This window comes from Dromiciops gliroides, chromosome 1, assembly GCF_019393635.1.
Source record: "Dromiciops gliroides isolate mDroGli1 chromosome 1, mDroGli1.pri, whole genome shotgun sequence".
Lineage (NCBI taxonomy): Eukaryota > Metazoa > Chordata > Mammalia > Microbiotheria > Microbiotheriidae > Dromiciops > Dromiciops gliroides.
This window is the reverse complement of record NC_057861.1, coordinates 56,742,461-56,755,738: the sequence shown is the minus strand read 5'-3', so window position 1 is coordinate 56,755,738 and position 13,278 is coordinate 56,742,461. Positions and strand designations below refer to the sequence as shown.

At 46.8% G+C, this 13,278-nt stretch overlaps 1 pseudogene; it reads right to left on the bottom strand.

The window, feature by feature from the left end:
- Nucleotides 1–6,665: 6,665 nt before the first annotated feature.
- LOC122745000 lies at nt 6,666–7,222 on the bottom strand (annotated as a pseudogene).
- Nucleotides 7,223–13,278: the final 6,056 nt, after the last annotated feature.

Here is a 13,278-nt window from a genome sequence, read left to right as displayed (position 1 = left end):
CAAAATGTCTGGGGAATTTGCAAACTCTTGCTGAAAGTCTAATTGCACCAACCATCCCAGAATTTACACAACAGAGCAGGGAGTGAAAACACACACACATGCACACACACACACTCGAATGCAAGAAAATCAGAAGCAGCCTTAAAAACATAGCGAGTAAATGTCTAGCAAGAAAGGAGGTTTTAAAAAATTTTGTTTTGTTTGGGAAATGAGAGTTAAGTGACTTGCCCAAGGTCACACAGCTAGTAAATGTCCAGTGTCTGAGGTCGGGTTTTGAACTCAGGTCCTCCTGAATCCAGGGCTGGTGCTTTATCTACTCTGCCACCCGGCTGCCCCAAGAAAGGAGTTTCAGACAAAAACAGATTAAGGGATAACAGATTTAGAGCTGGAAGGGACTGAGTTTAAACTCTTCATTTTGTAGATAAAGAAACTAAGACACAGGGCAGCTAGGTGGCGCAGTGGATAGAGCACTGGCCCTGGATTCAGGAGGACCTGAGTTCAAATCCAGCCTCAGACACTTAACACTTACTAGCTGTGTGACCCTGGGCAAGTCACTTAACCCCAATTGCCTCACCAAAAAAAATAAATAAATAAAAGAAAAAGAAAGAAAGAAAGAAAAGAAAAAAAAGAAACTAAGACACAAGAATTCTGCCCTAAAGTCTTATACCAAGCTAGTATGTGTCACAGCCCTAGTCTCCAAATATAGTGCCCTTTCCACTTAGCCACACTGTCTCTCCAAAACAACTCTGATGGGATCTTCACAAAAGACCCCAATGCCTGCATCTCCCTCCCTCCCTCCCCCTCCCCCCCCTCTCTCTCTCTCTCTCTCACACACACACACACACACACACACACACACACACAGAGATAGGAGATTAACACAGAGAAAAAACCCAAGCCATGATGCTATCTGAGGGCAGGAATTCTGCTTAGAACATCACATTGGGCTTTTTAACTACTGCAAGAAGGAAGTCAATAGTTTTAAGAGAGTATACTTCAACCCTCAAAAGGATTCAATAAAACTGATCAATTTCCCATACAGACAAAACCCCGTGGTTGGTATTTCCAGTCAATAGCTGGCAAGAAGAAATTCTCAGGTGGGCAGTAGCAGTGAGTGAGGGTGGGACACTTTCAAACTGAGCCCAGCATATTCCTGGCCAAGCTGGCACTGCCGGCCCAGCCTCCCTTGGATCATGCACAGGTCAGCAGAGGTATCTTCCCACAGACCAACTCTGGGGTGATATCACTCTTCTGTTCAAATACTGCCACGGGCACCCCAACGCCTTCTAAGGGAAGCCTAAATTCCTCATCTTATGGTATTCAAGGTCTTCTGTCTAATATCCCAATATACCTCTCAGCCATGTCTCCAACGATTCTTCTGCAGGGACTGCCCCAACTACCCAAGAAGCCTCCTCCCTTCCTGTCGCTCTGTCCTGTTCCCCAGAATGGGAGGAGGACCCCCTTTCCTCTCTACCCATTTCCTATTCATCCTCCCGGTCCAACCTCTTGCAGAGAAGCATCCCCTGGGCACCCCATCCCACAAAATCCTCTGACATCTTACTTATGATCCTGTTCTACTTGGTCCCAGAGGGAAGAAAGAGGACCAGGGACAGGAAATCAGTCAGTCTGTAACCAACACTTAGGACATGTTTACTATGTGCCGAGGACTGTGCTAAGTGGGGTGATACTTTTGTTATTCAGTCGTGTCACTCTTCATGGCCCCATTTGGGGTTTTCTTGGCAGACATACTGGAGGGGTTTGTGATTTCCTATTCTATCTCATTTTACAGATGAGGAAACTGAGGAAAAGAGCTAGTAAGACTCTGAGGCAGGCAATACAATGAGGCAAAAATAGAGTCCTCACCCTCAGAGCTCCTAGTCTAATCAGGTTGACAACAGACAAAAAATTAGGTGCATGAGAGAAAATTAAAGGTCACTCAGAGGGAAAGGCACCAGGAGCTGGAGGGGCAGGCAAGGGAAAAGCCTCCTGCAGAAACTGAGATTGGAGCTGAAAGGCAAGGCTAAGAAGGGTGAGTATTCCAGGCACAGGGGTAGCTTGCTCTTTAAAAGCACCTGGAATCACTGTGTGCAAGCTCCAGGATAAGCCAGAGCCCCTGAAATGTGAAGCTTAGAGAAGGGGATCAGGTGTGGGGAAAAGGTGGGACGGTGCCAGGGTGGAATGAAGAAAGAGCATCCTAATGGGGAGAGGACCCACTGCTCTGGTGGTGGCAATGATACTAATATGACAACTCGCATTTTTACACAATAAAGCTTTTAAAGTATATAACTTAAAACAGCCCTGTAAGGTAGGTGGTGTACCTATTGCTATACCCATTTCACAGATGAGGAGAGTGAAACTCAGCACAGTAAAGAAGCCTGCCCACGAACTAATCCACTCTAACTGTGGCATGGGAACCTGTACCTCCCTGACTCCTAAATCCAACACTCTTGCCATCATACCATGCCAACTTCAGGAATCGCCCTCACATCGCTGGGGGTGAAGGAGGGGGTAGATGAGCATGTGGCAGGCATGTAAGAGTCAGGAAGGGAATTGGATGAAATGACCTCTGATATTCTTCAATTTGCACAAACAGAAAGCAGAAAGAGTTAGCATTTTTTAGTGTTCCTTTTTTTTTTTTGGCATGGGGCAACGAGGGTTAAGTGACTTGCCTAGGGTCACACAGATAGTAAGTGTCAAGTGTTTGAAGCTGGATTTGAACTCAGGTCCTCCTGAATCCAGGGCTAGTGCTTTATCCACTGCGCCACCTAGCTGCCCCTCTGGCGTTTTAAGGTTGACAAATATTTAATTACCCTAGCTTGTTTTAACTTCAGAACAACCTTATAAGTGCTAGAGGTATTTTACAGAGAAGGAAATGGAGGATTCCTTGCCTCTGGTCATAGAACTTGCATTTGAATCTGGGTCTTTCTGATCCCAGGTCCAATTCTTAGTGTGCACATGGTCAGCACTTGATAAATATTTCTTGATTGATTTTAGCAAAATGGGAGCATTTGGGCATTGTCACCAGTAACAGAAAATAACCTCTGATGAAAAAGACTTGACAAATGAGGGAGCAGGAAGGCCACTGGAGTCACAATCTCTAGTAGGTGACAGAGCCAGATGAATAATGTGGTCCCTCCACAGAGGAGCTGGTGTCACAATGCTGCCTTATGAAAAGGAGGCTTGTTCCCAAGGGGGCCGAGCATGGCAGCAGAGATTGTGGAGGGGACAAAGGGCAATGGAGAGAAGCACAATATGTTGGAGGAGGTGGTGGTGGTGGGTGAGGCAGGAAAACACAGAGTTATCTCACCTTCTGTGATGGATGAAACAGAACTGTGTCAGTATTCTCAAAGCATCCCAGGGCACAGGATAAGCCTCCAGCCAGCTGGGCAGCTCCCTCCACTGTGGTACCCAGGCCATTTCACAGAGTAGGAAAAAAGGCTTCCTTGTCAGAACTGGAGCTTTCTGTAGCTCAGGTGTGAGGCGTGGATTCATTTTCTCAGGGCTTCCCCTAAACTGTCCAATGTCTGTTCTCCTAGGACCCAGGGACACTCATTTTCTGGCCTCTTCACAAACAGTGATTGTCTTCAGGGGCTCCAGAGAGAAGGGCCCTTCTTTGCCTTCTCAGACCTTAACAAGGACCCCCAAGCTCCTGTGTTTGACATCACATTTAGAGCAGCTTTAAAGACTTCAGAGCCAGACATCCCAGGACCTAAAGGGGATAAAGCTTGGGTGCTTGTCAGGACATGGCTCCTGGACTGTTGTTGTTCATTCTTCATTAGTGAAGAGCACTAATGACATCAGGACCAATGACATGGGGGGTGGGGGGTGTCTTGACTTGCAGTGAATTGAACTGAAGTGAGGCAGAGTCACCAGCCTCACTCTCTCCTCCAGGGTCATCTGAGTCCAGTGACAAGACATAGGTCAGATGACTGAAGATGGTCCCACTGCAGTGGGAAACCTTAGCCTTTCTTTCTTTCTTTTTTTTGGGGGGTGGGGTGGGGCAATGAGGGTTAAGTGACTTGCCCTGGGTCACACAGCTAGCAAGTGTCAAGTGTCAGAGGCTGAATTTGAACTCAGGTCCTCCTGAATCCAGGGCCGATGCTCTATCCACTGTGCCACCTAGCTGCCTCCGACCTTAGCCTTTCTAAGCGGAGGTCTTTCCTAGGTCTCAGTTTGTCTGAGGAAATGCCCATACAGCGATTAAAGTCTAGGTAAGAATGGAGGCAAAAGATGGTCTAGTTTGCCTTCATAGAAGAATCTGTCTGGGAGAGGAAGGTCCTGGCTCCTGGATTATTAACCATTGAAAGCCAGGACTGCATCAGAACTTCAGAATGAAGCAATCACACAATCTCACAGACAGGCAGACAGCTGGAACCTCAAGAGTAATCAGAGCCATTGATACCTGATGGGGGGGGGGGGCTGGAAAAGGCCTGAACATGTCGAACCCCAAATCTCAGAGGTGGAAGCAATGTGAGAACATAAGACAACTAGCCTGTTCCATCTGGAATGCACTTAGCAATCATCTCATCCTGTACTCATTTTACAGAGCAGAAAAACTTTGGCCAAGAGAGATTATGGGATTAGCCCACGGTCACCCAGTGAATTAATGGTAGAGCCAAGACTAGTCCCCAGTCCAGGGTTATTTCCATGAGCCCTGGGGCTGCCTTATTTGCATTTTCCACAAAGGCTAGCATAAGATCTGTACAGAAAAGGTACTCGAGAAATATCTGTCAAATATAGTTCATCCTGTGCTAATACAGAGGCCTAGGCCAGCGTCCCAAACCCATACTCTCCGGCCACCAAGTTCTAGGTCCAGCTGCAATGCTGAACAGGGGAGCTGGCTCCCAAAAAATGGAGAGCTTGCACAAAAATCAGCCCACAGTGCTGGGTAATGCAAGAAGACCCCTGAGAAAGCAGAATGAATCATTCTGCTCAGAGCTCTTCAGGCTTCCCTTTTTGGTGAAAAGTTCTTTCTGTCCACCCCCTTAAAAGGCGATTCTGGCCCCTGAGTCAGCTAAAACCAAGCACCCTAACGAAGCCTCAACAACAGCATGGGGAGAGTTGGTTGGAAAGTTGGTTTATGGGAAGGCCAGTGATTCGTACTTTTAAATTCCAACAAGAGTAATGGTTATTTCTCTAGGCCGCTGACATTTCCCATAGTTCAGAGGGGCCACTTTAATTCTGGATAAAATGGAATTTCATCCTCTCCCAGAGCCCACAGCTCTTGAGTAAAATACATGATGGGAGCTGATGAGTCATTCATTCCTGTTCCTGGAAAAGGAGGGGATGGAGGAAGGACAGTGAGGCAGTGAGAAGTGCAAACATGGAGACTGGGGAGAAAGACACACAAACACATGCTGAAATGGGAAGACACACAGATTGGGGGAGGGAGGGAAACACCCAGTGAACAGAATCAATAGAGGATCATTAAGCACTTAGCATGTGTTAGGACCTGTGCTAAGCACTAGAAACGCAAATCCAAGCAAGCATGATGGCTCCTGCTCTCAAGGCACCTACATCTTAATGGGGGAAGACACCACATAAAGGAGGTGCCAGGAAATGGGGGAAAGGCCAAGGAGAGAGCAAGGGAGTGGCTTAGAGGCCTGTGCCCCAGAAAGATGAGGTGAAAGCTCCTCTATCAGAAGCAGGGGACCCAGAGGTGACATTTAAGTGAATTAGACTTGAGCCAATACTGTGAGGGTCTTTTCGGGTTCCTAGCTCTGACATCCAGCATATTAGCTATCCTTCCTCCCAGGCTGGTGTCACCTGCACATCTGATAACAGTGCAGGCTGCCCGTGCCTTTGTCTAAGGCACATAAGCAAGGACAGAGAGACACTCAAGGCATTCCATTGGAGATCCTTTACTAAGATATCAGATTATTACAACCACTCTTTGGGTCCAGTTGTTCAAACAGTCACAAATCCATCTAATGGTACCACTGTCTATTAGGCCAGGTATGACCTGCCCCCCCCCCTTGGCAGTAAGTATTTATTATTAATTAATATTAAATATCAGTAAAGTATTGACTGCATGGCATTTAACACAAACAGAAAAGCCCCTGCATCACCATGTTGTCTCTCAGAGAGAGAGAGAGACAGACAGAGGGAGAGAGAGGGAATGAGCACATGACCTCAAGCAGAGTTCAGAAACCCTACATTACCTACTCTGTCCTGAGAGGAGAGCGCTCACCAACAGACAGCATTCCCGAGCCAAGAGTGCGATCCAAGATGACACCAACCAGGAGCCTTGCATGGTATGACCTGCTCTTGATGAAGACAAGAGCCAACCACCCAAAGCTGATGGTTCTGATCACAACTTCTTTTTATAGATGGTGAGAAACCATCCCTTTAATAAGGGACTGGGATTTCAATAGCAAAGGGAACTACTAAGATGGGAATTCCCTCTACCAATGTGGAGATCACAATTATCTATAACCTGGTGGACAAGACCTGCTAACTGACCTAAGGGATACAAAGATACGTTCTAGAATATTCCCAGAAATCAAGGTCTGGCTCGTGAGCCTATAACCTCCCTTTTCCCCCACCCCTTTTCTTTTTTTTTTTTTAGCTTAAAAAACATTATCTATACATTAATGTTGAGGGCTGAGTTTAGGAAAAAAAGGAAAACAGTATGATACAGTCTTGTACAGAGGAGAGAAGACAGGTTATGAGGAAGGGGAAAAGATGCGCACGGGCTCCTGGCTAGTCACCTGCTTCATGTAGGTTTCCAGCTGGTACTTTTTAAAGGCTGTAGGATTTGTCCAAAGTTCAGCAGCATGTGTGTTCAATGGGCTGTCAATGTTGGGTTCTCCCAGCAGGCTCTGGACAGATAGTAGAATGGTCCTGACATCATACAGAGCTCGTCCTTGAGGATGTCCTAACAGATATTGCCTTGGGTATCCACATTAAGACGGTAACGAGGTGTAACAAATTTCACAGTGGGAGCATTATATGGGGAGCCGCTGGGGAACTCCAGGGAGAGCTTGTACCTCCGGTATTCATATACTGTCCCAGCAGCTCCACAGATGATGCCGAACCATTTGAAGAGATTGTCAGATTCTGGGAAGGCAGAAATTCCTTTGTCTCCAGACATCATTAGGGTCATCAATTCTTGCTGTAACCTCTTGCCCACAAATCTGAGGGTCACGTCCGTCCCAGGCTAGGCCCCCTTATGGGAGGCTGCAGTGCTGGCAGCAGCCAGGTTGTGGTTCTGCAAGGCCATGGGGGACCAGAGATAAAGCAAGAGAAACTCTTGGGCGGCAACTGCCTCCTTTGCCCTTTTAAAAAACAGATGTCTGCCCTTCTCCAGTCATAAAATACTGTTTCCATTCTTCCCAATCCTTCAAGGACCACTGAAAGTGAGTGGCTTAGCAATCCCCTTTGCCAGCTGTTGAGGACACCGGCTGGGCTGGGTGACATGAATTCACATTAAGACCTGGGTGCCAATCCTGACTCTTCCACTTACTAGCTCAATTACTTTGGGAAATTCATTGTTTGGGTCTTGATGTCCTCATCTGCTTAAAAAGGGAGTGGGATCAGAGATCTCTCTTGTCCTTCTGAGCTCCAAATCCTCTGAACAAAGACAGAAAGGGAGTGAAAGGCAGCATGGTGCAGAGACTCTCTGAAGGCGTCCTAATCACTGCAAGATTCCATCATGCCAGCCCATCCCAGCTTTCAAATCTCCATTCAAGGAGGGAGCTTGGCTCAGAACATCTCCTCACTTCTCACCTGGTGGCAATACCCTGCCTTCTCCACCAAGCCTACACGTAGGGAGGAGACCTTCCTCCCTTCTCAGCTTCCTCTGATGTGTTGTCTTCCTCCATTAGACTGGAAGATCCTTAAGGGCAGGGACTGTCTTTCTTTTTCTTATTTGTATGCTCGGCCCTTAGTACAGTATCTGGCACATAACAGTTGCTTAGTAAATATAGATTGAATTGAAATGGTTTCTCTTTACAACTCAAGACACCTTTTAAATATGCACAGCATCCATAGATCTACAATGTTTGAGTTTTGCAAAGAAATGCAACTTCTGGGAGTAGTCTCTCTGCCTCCAGTCTCTTCCCTCCAGTCTTTCACATGGTATGTAGGAATTATTCCTGATGTGCAGTTTTGACCAAGACACTGCTCTACCCAAAATATCAATGGCTCCCTATTGTCCCACTCCAAAATCAGGCAATGGATGGGTGATGGGAAGCATGGAGGACTGTACTTAGAACCAGGAAGTCCTGAAGTTCAATCCTGCCTGAGAGAAATACTAGTTGTGTGACCCTGGGAAAGTCACTTAACTTCTGTCTACCTAGGTTTCCTCATCTGTGAAATGGGGAAAATAAAAGTACTTACCTCCCTGGGTTGCTGGATAAAAAGACAACATTTTCGAAATGCTTTGCAAACTTTAAGGCAGTATATAAATGCAGCTGTTGTTATTATTACAAGCCTTTGACCTGGCATCCACAATCTGGCTCTGAGCCATCCATCATTCACATGCATGCTCTCTGTTATAGCCACATCATACTACTTGTCATGCCATTTCTGTCCTTACTAGTTCTTTCCATAACCGGACTCATGCTGTCCCCATTGGACCCACACCCACCCATGTCAGCCTTCTCACAAGCATCCAGCTCTGCTACCCCCTGCTTTATGAAGCTTTCCTCACCCAATGCCCCCTGCTCCACCCCGGCCAGAGTGAATGTTCATAGGCTCCTACACTGAGAAATGGAGAAGGATGAGTCAGCATGGTCTGCAGGGAGGAAGTGTTGACTCTCTAGTAAGAGGCCCCAGGAGAAATTCTGCCTCTGAGGTTTATGTGACCTTGAGCCAGTGTCTTCATCTGTAAAATGAGGAGGTTGGCCAAGAAGGCATTCGAAGTCTTCAGCATCAGATGTTAAGACCCACCGATCTGTGTCTGTGGGATGGTCTGGTCAAATATCTTCACTTTACAGATGAGAGGCAGGTTTCATGAACTTACTACCACCACGGAGGCAGTCATAACTCAATCCCAGGTCATCTTACTTCAGATACAAGATGTCATCTTCCTTTCAAATTTTTCATAACACTCGGTTGGGCTTTTTCTGCTTTCTTCCCCTATCACATTCTACATTTTAGAGCCTCAGAAGTATCCTTAACTCTCCCCTCTCCCTGACTCCTCCATCTCTAATCAGCTGATAGTTTTGATGATTCCATATTCGTGCCATCCTGTACATCCATCCTCTTCTCTGATGTCTCACCTCAATCACAATGGCAGCCGCCTCCAATTGGTCTCCCTGTTTCCAGTCTCTTCTCTCCAACATATCCTCCACAGAGCTACATGAGAAGTTCTTCAGAATCTAGCTCCCACCTGCTTAGCCAATTTTATTCCCTTAATATACTCTCCACCCTACCCTATTGGCTGGCTTCCATACACAATAAAATAGCCTATGCCTCTACTGCTGTCCACATCTGGAATACACTCCATGTTTACTTTGGATTCTTCCCGAAAGCCCAGGCATCATACCCTCCTTCATGAGGACTTCCTGATTATTCCATTTCTCAATGCTCTTGACTGCTTTGAAATCACATTGCATTGCTTTTCTATTTTTTTAATCTGTTTGTGTGTGTGTGTACATGTTATAAATCTACCAATCACCTATCCCCATATAAGCTCTCTAGAAGCAAGAAATCTTATTTCTATCTATGTATCTCAAGTAGTTCCTCGTCTATAGTAGGGACTTAAAAAGTGTTTGCTGACTTGACAATCCGTGTACATATCTTTTTTTTTTTAATTGGGGGGGCAATGAGGGTTAAGTCACTTGTCCATGGTAACACAGCTAGTAAGTGTCAAGTGTCTGAGGTTGGATTTGAACTCAGGTCCTCTTGAATCCAGGGCTGGTGCTTTATCCACTTTGCCACCTAGCTCCCCCTGTGTACATATCTAATTGCTGTATAGCACTAAACTGCATTTTTTTTTTTTATGAGACCCAAGAAAGCCAGCAACTGGCCCCTGTATTTGTCTTCCCATCCCCAGTACGGTGCCTTGCACATATAAGTGCTTAAGGAAGGCTTGATGACTTGGACTCAATGATCCAGATCTTTTCTCTGCATTGTCTTCATGGGGAGGACACAAACACATGTCCCCAAGTAACCTTTGAACTAGCTTCTCTCCAAGTGGCCTTCTGATGCAGCCATGCTACAGCCTCAGTTACAGAGCAGGAGAGGGTAGCTGAGGCAGCCCTGGGTGACCCACGCAAGAAGATCAGGCAGAGGATGGAAAAGGCCTCTGTATAGGGGCAGGAAGACTGGAACCAGTGGAGGCTTGGGTTACTGTAGATTATTTATTAAGCCCTGGGCACCAGGAGACCTGGCCGATTTGCAGGGAAGCTGAAATTGTGCTTCATTTCCAGACCATGCATTTTAGCCACATCCATCTCCCTAAGGTCACCAGGCTGGTGAAAAAACTGTAAAATTAGATCCTCTGTGACTCAGAGGATGGTGGGGATCATGGCAACCAGCTCTGGGAGGTTCCACCTATTCAGAAACGGTGACTAGAGCAACTTTGTTTAAAGATATAAAAATATCTGCTGGTGTTCACTTTAAATAACAAAGAATAGAGAAACTAAAAGAGAAAATGAACTCACTTGGATTTCTGCTTGCAAGGGAACCTGGTGGTGGAGGAAGACAATGAATACAAAAAGACAGAGAAAGATGGGGGGGAGAGGCAGACAAACAGGGAGCTGACTTGATCTTTCAAAAGAGGAACCAACCCAGTCTTCACTTGAAAGTTAAAGCCCGGTCCCCTGGTTGTTCTTTCAGCTGGGAAATGATGTTATATGTGAATACAGCCTAGTACATGAGAGCCACTGCATTAATGCTTGCTGACTGCTCAGAGGCCCAGCGAATGACACATAATCACACAAGGTATTCTCCCTGCTAAGGCAAGAGCTCGCAGGTAGTATAGCTGAATTCATCATTTCTTGCGGAAAAGAAAACCCACATTCACACACAATGATAAAGCTGAAGGGACTGCACAGGTCAAAAAAGTAAGACAACTCTCTCTCTCCCTCCCCCCCCCCCCCCGGGCTGGGAGAGGAGAGGACTTTCGAACTTCAGACCAAATGCAGGAGAAGGGACTGAGTGTATTGGCCACATGGGGCCCCGTCGGTGAAGCAATCAAGGAAGGATGGAAGCCAGGACTGGTACCAAAGGAAGAGGAGGCTGGGGTGTTCCTGGAACAACACACTCCACCTCTGGGCTGCCCCCATGCCTGGAAGGCCCTCCCTCCTGACCTCTCACCTTCTACTGGAGGCCTTTCTCAATCCTGCCTAATGCTAGGTCCTTCCCACCTGTCCTGGACACAATTATCTGCATGTTGTTTCTCCCACTGGATGGTGAGCTATTCTGCTCTGTACCTCCAGCCCTTAGAACACTGCCTAGCACACAACTGGTGCTTAATAAATGTGTTCTGACTGACTGACTGACCATCAAGCCAACCTGCAAGGTGGAGGAGGATGGGGAAAGGGCAATGGCGATGACATCTAAAGCAGAGAGAAGTCAATTGAGGTGAGCCTAAACGTTGGCGACCTGTGACACCAGTGAAGAGGAGTGAGAATCCAAGTCTGCAGAAGGGTCTGGACACACTGATTTAGAACAGAAGCAAAAGCAGGTTTAAAGGGAACTGAGAAAATGACCCAAAAGAAGATGGAGGGGGTGGGAGGACAGTTCATGGGGAAGGTCAAGAAAACAACCTTACACTGAGTCAGTCTGGTGTTCTGAGGCCGGGGCTCCCCCTCGGTGCAGCTTTGCTAGAAGCTGCTGGCAGCTCCTCACCGGTGGGTCAGGATACCAGGAGGTCAGCAGCATCCTGGCCGCTTCCCTGAGCTCAGCCCAGGGTCTCCTCACTTTACAGCTCCCTTGGCTGGGCCACCTCAAAGGGGCCATGCAGCCACATGCCACAATGCAGAAACATTAAGCAGCTGTGAAATTTAGTAATGTTCAGAAAGTTATCCAGCTGTTTTTACTGGTGTTTGCCAAATCCCACTATAGCATTCTACCGTGTGACCTCCCACAGGAAGGGATTGCCTGACTAATGTCTGGCCACCATCCTTCCTTAGCTTATGTTCTCAAATCCCCCCTGCAGGTTGCTTGACTCCCACTGCCCATCACTTGACAGAGCAGTACTACTTTCTAGGCCCTGCCACCAGACTCTGCTCCAAGGTAGACCTCAGAATTCAGAGGAAGGAAGACTAAACTGAGAGTCAGGCTAGAATTCCAGAGCTCTGCCAATCACCAGGTGCCTTACTTTACCATTCTAGGCCTCATTTTCCTCACTTGTAAAATGGGGACAATAATGCTCACACTTGCTGCCCATCTTACTGGGCTGTTTGGATGAAAGCACTTTGTAAATCTTAAAGCACCACAGAAATGGGAATTTTATTATTACAAAATGCCAGACTTTGCATGAAATTGCCTGAGGCCTCCTCAAAAAATATATATGCACACACAACACACATACATGTGCATACACACTTTTTTGTTTCTTTATTAACTAGACAACCAAGTCACAGGCATTACAATTACAAGGGATCTTGGGGAACTAGTTCAACCCCCTTTGTTTAACAGGTGAGGAAACTGAGAGCCAATAAATGAAATGACTTGCTATGGTTGGGTTTGAATCTTAGTCCTGTGGCTGGCACCATGCAAGCATCTAATACATGTCTGGTGGCTGTCTGCGTGTAACTCTGGGCACGTCATCTAAGGGCTCTGCTTCTTAGTATCCTTAGGGACCAGATGACCTGGAAGGACCTTTCCCATCTGCAAAGTTGGGACTGACAGATGCCAACACAACAAAAGCTCTGAATATTATTCTAGTGCTAGCTCTGGGTAAAGGAGTCCTGGGCAAATTGCAAAGATAGCAGCACACAGTCCTAGGAGAGTACTGATGTTCTGAGATGGAGGCCTCCTGTCATCTTACTGCTAGCACACATGCCTCCCTTCACACGTACACACACAAGAGAGAAGCTAAGATTTCTGAAATGGATTTAAGTAGCAAAGGGAGCAGGGGCGGGTTAGGAGAGTGGAGCAGACAGACAACACACTTCAGAAAATATGAGGGTGATCAATCACAAGGCCAAGAATTCCAATCTAAAGATAGTCCAAAGGTGTTCACAGAAGCCGCATATGCCCAGGTTATCAGGCCCCTTGTCCATGAGCATCTAGTACTGGCCGCATGAGGGCCAGCCTCCAGAATCCGTTGACCATGACCCCTTAAAAGGGGGTTCCTCGGGGGCAGCTAGGTGGTGCAGTGGA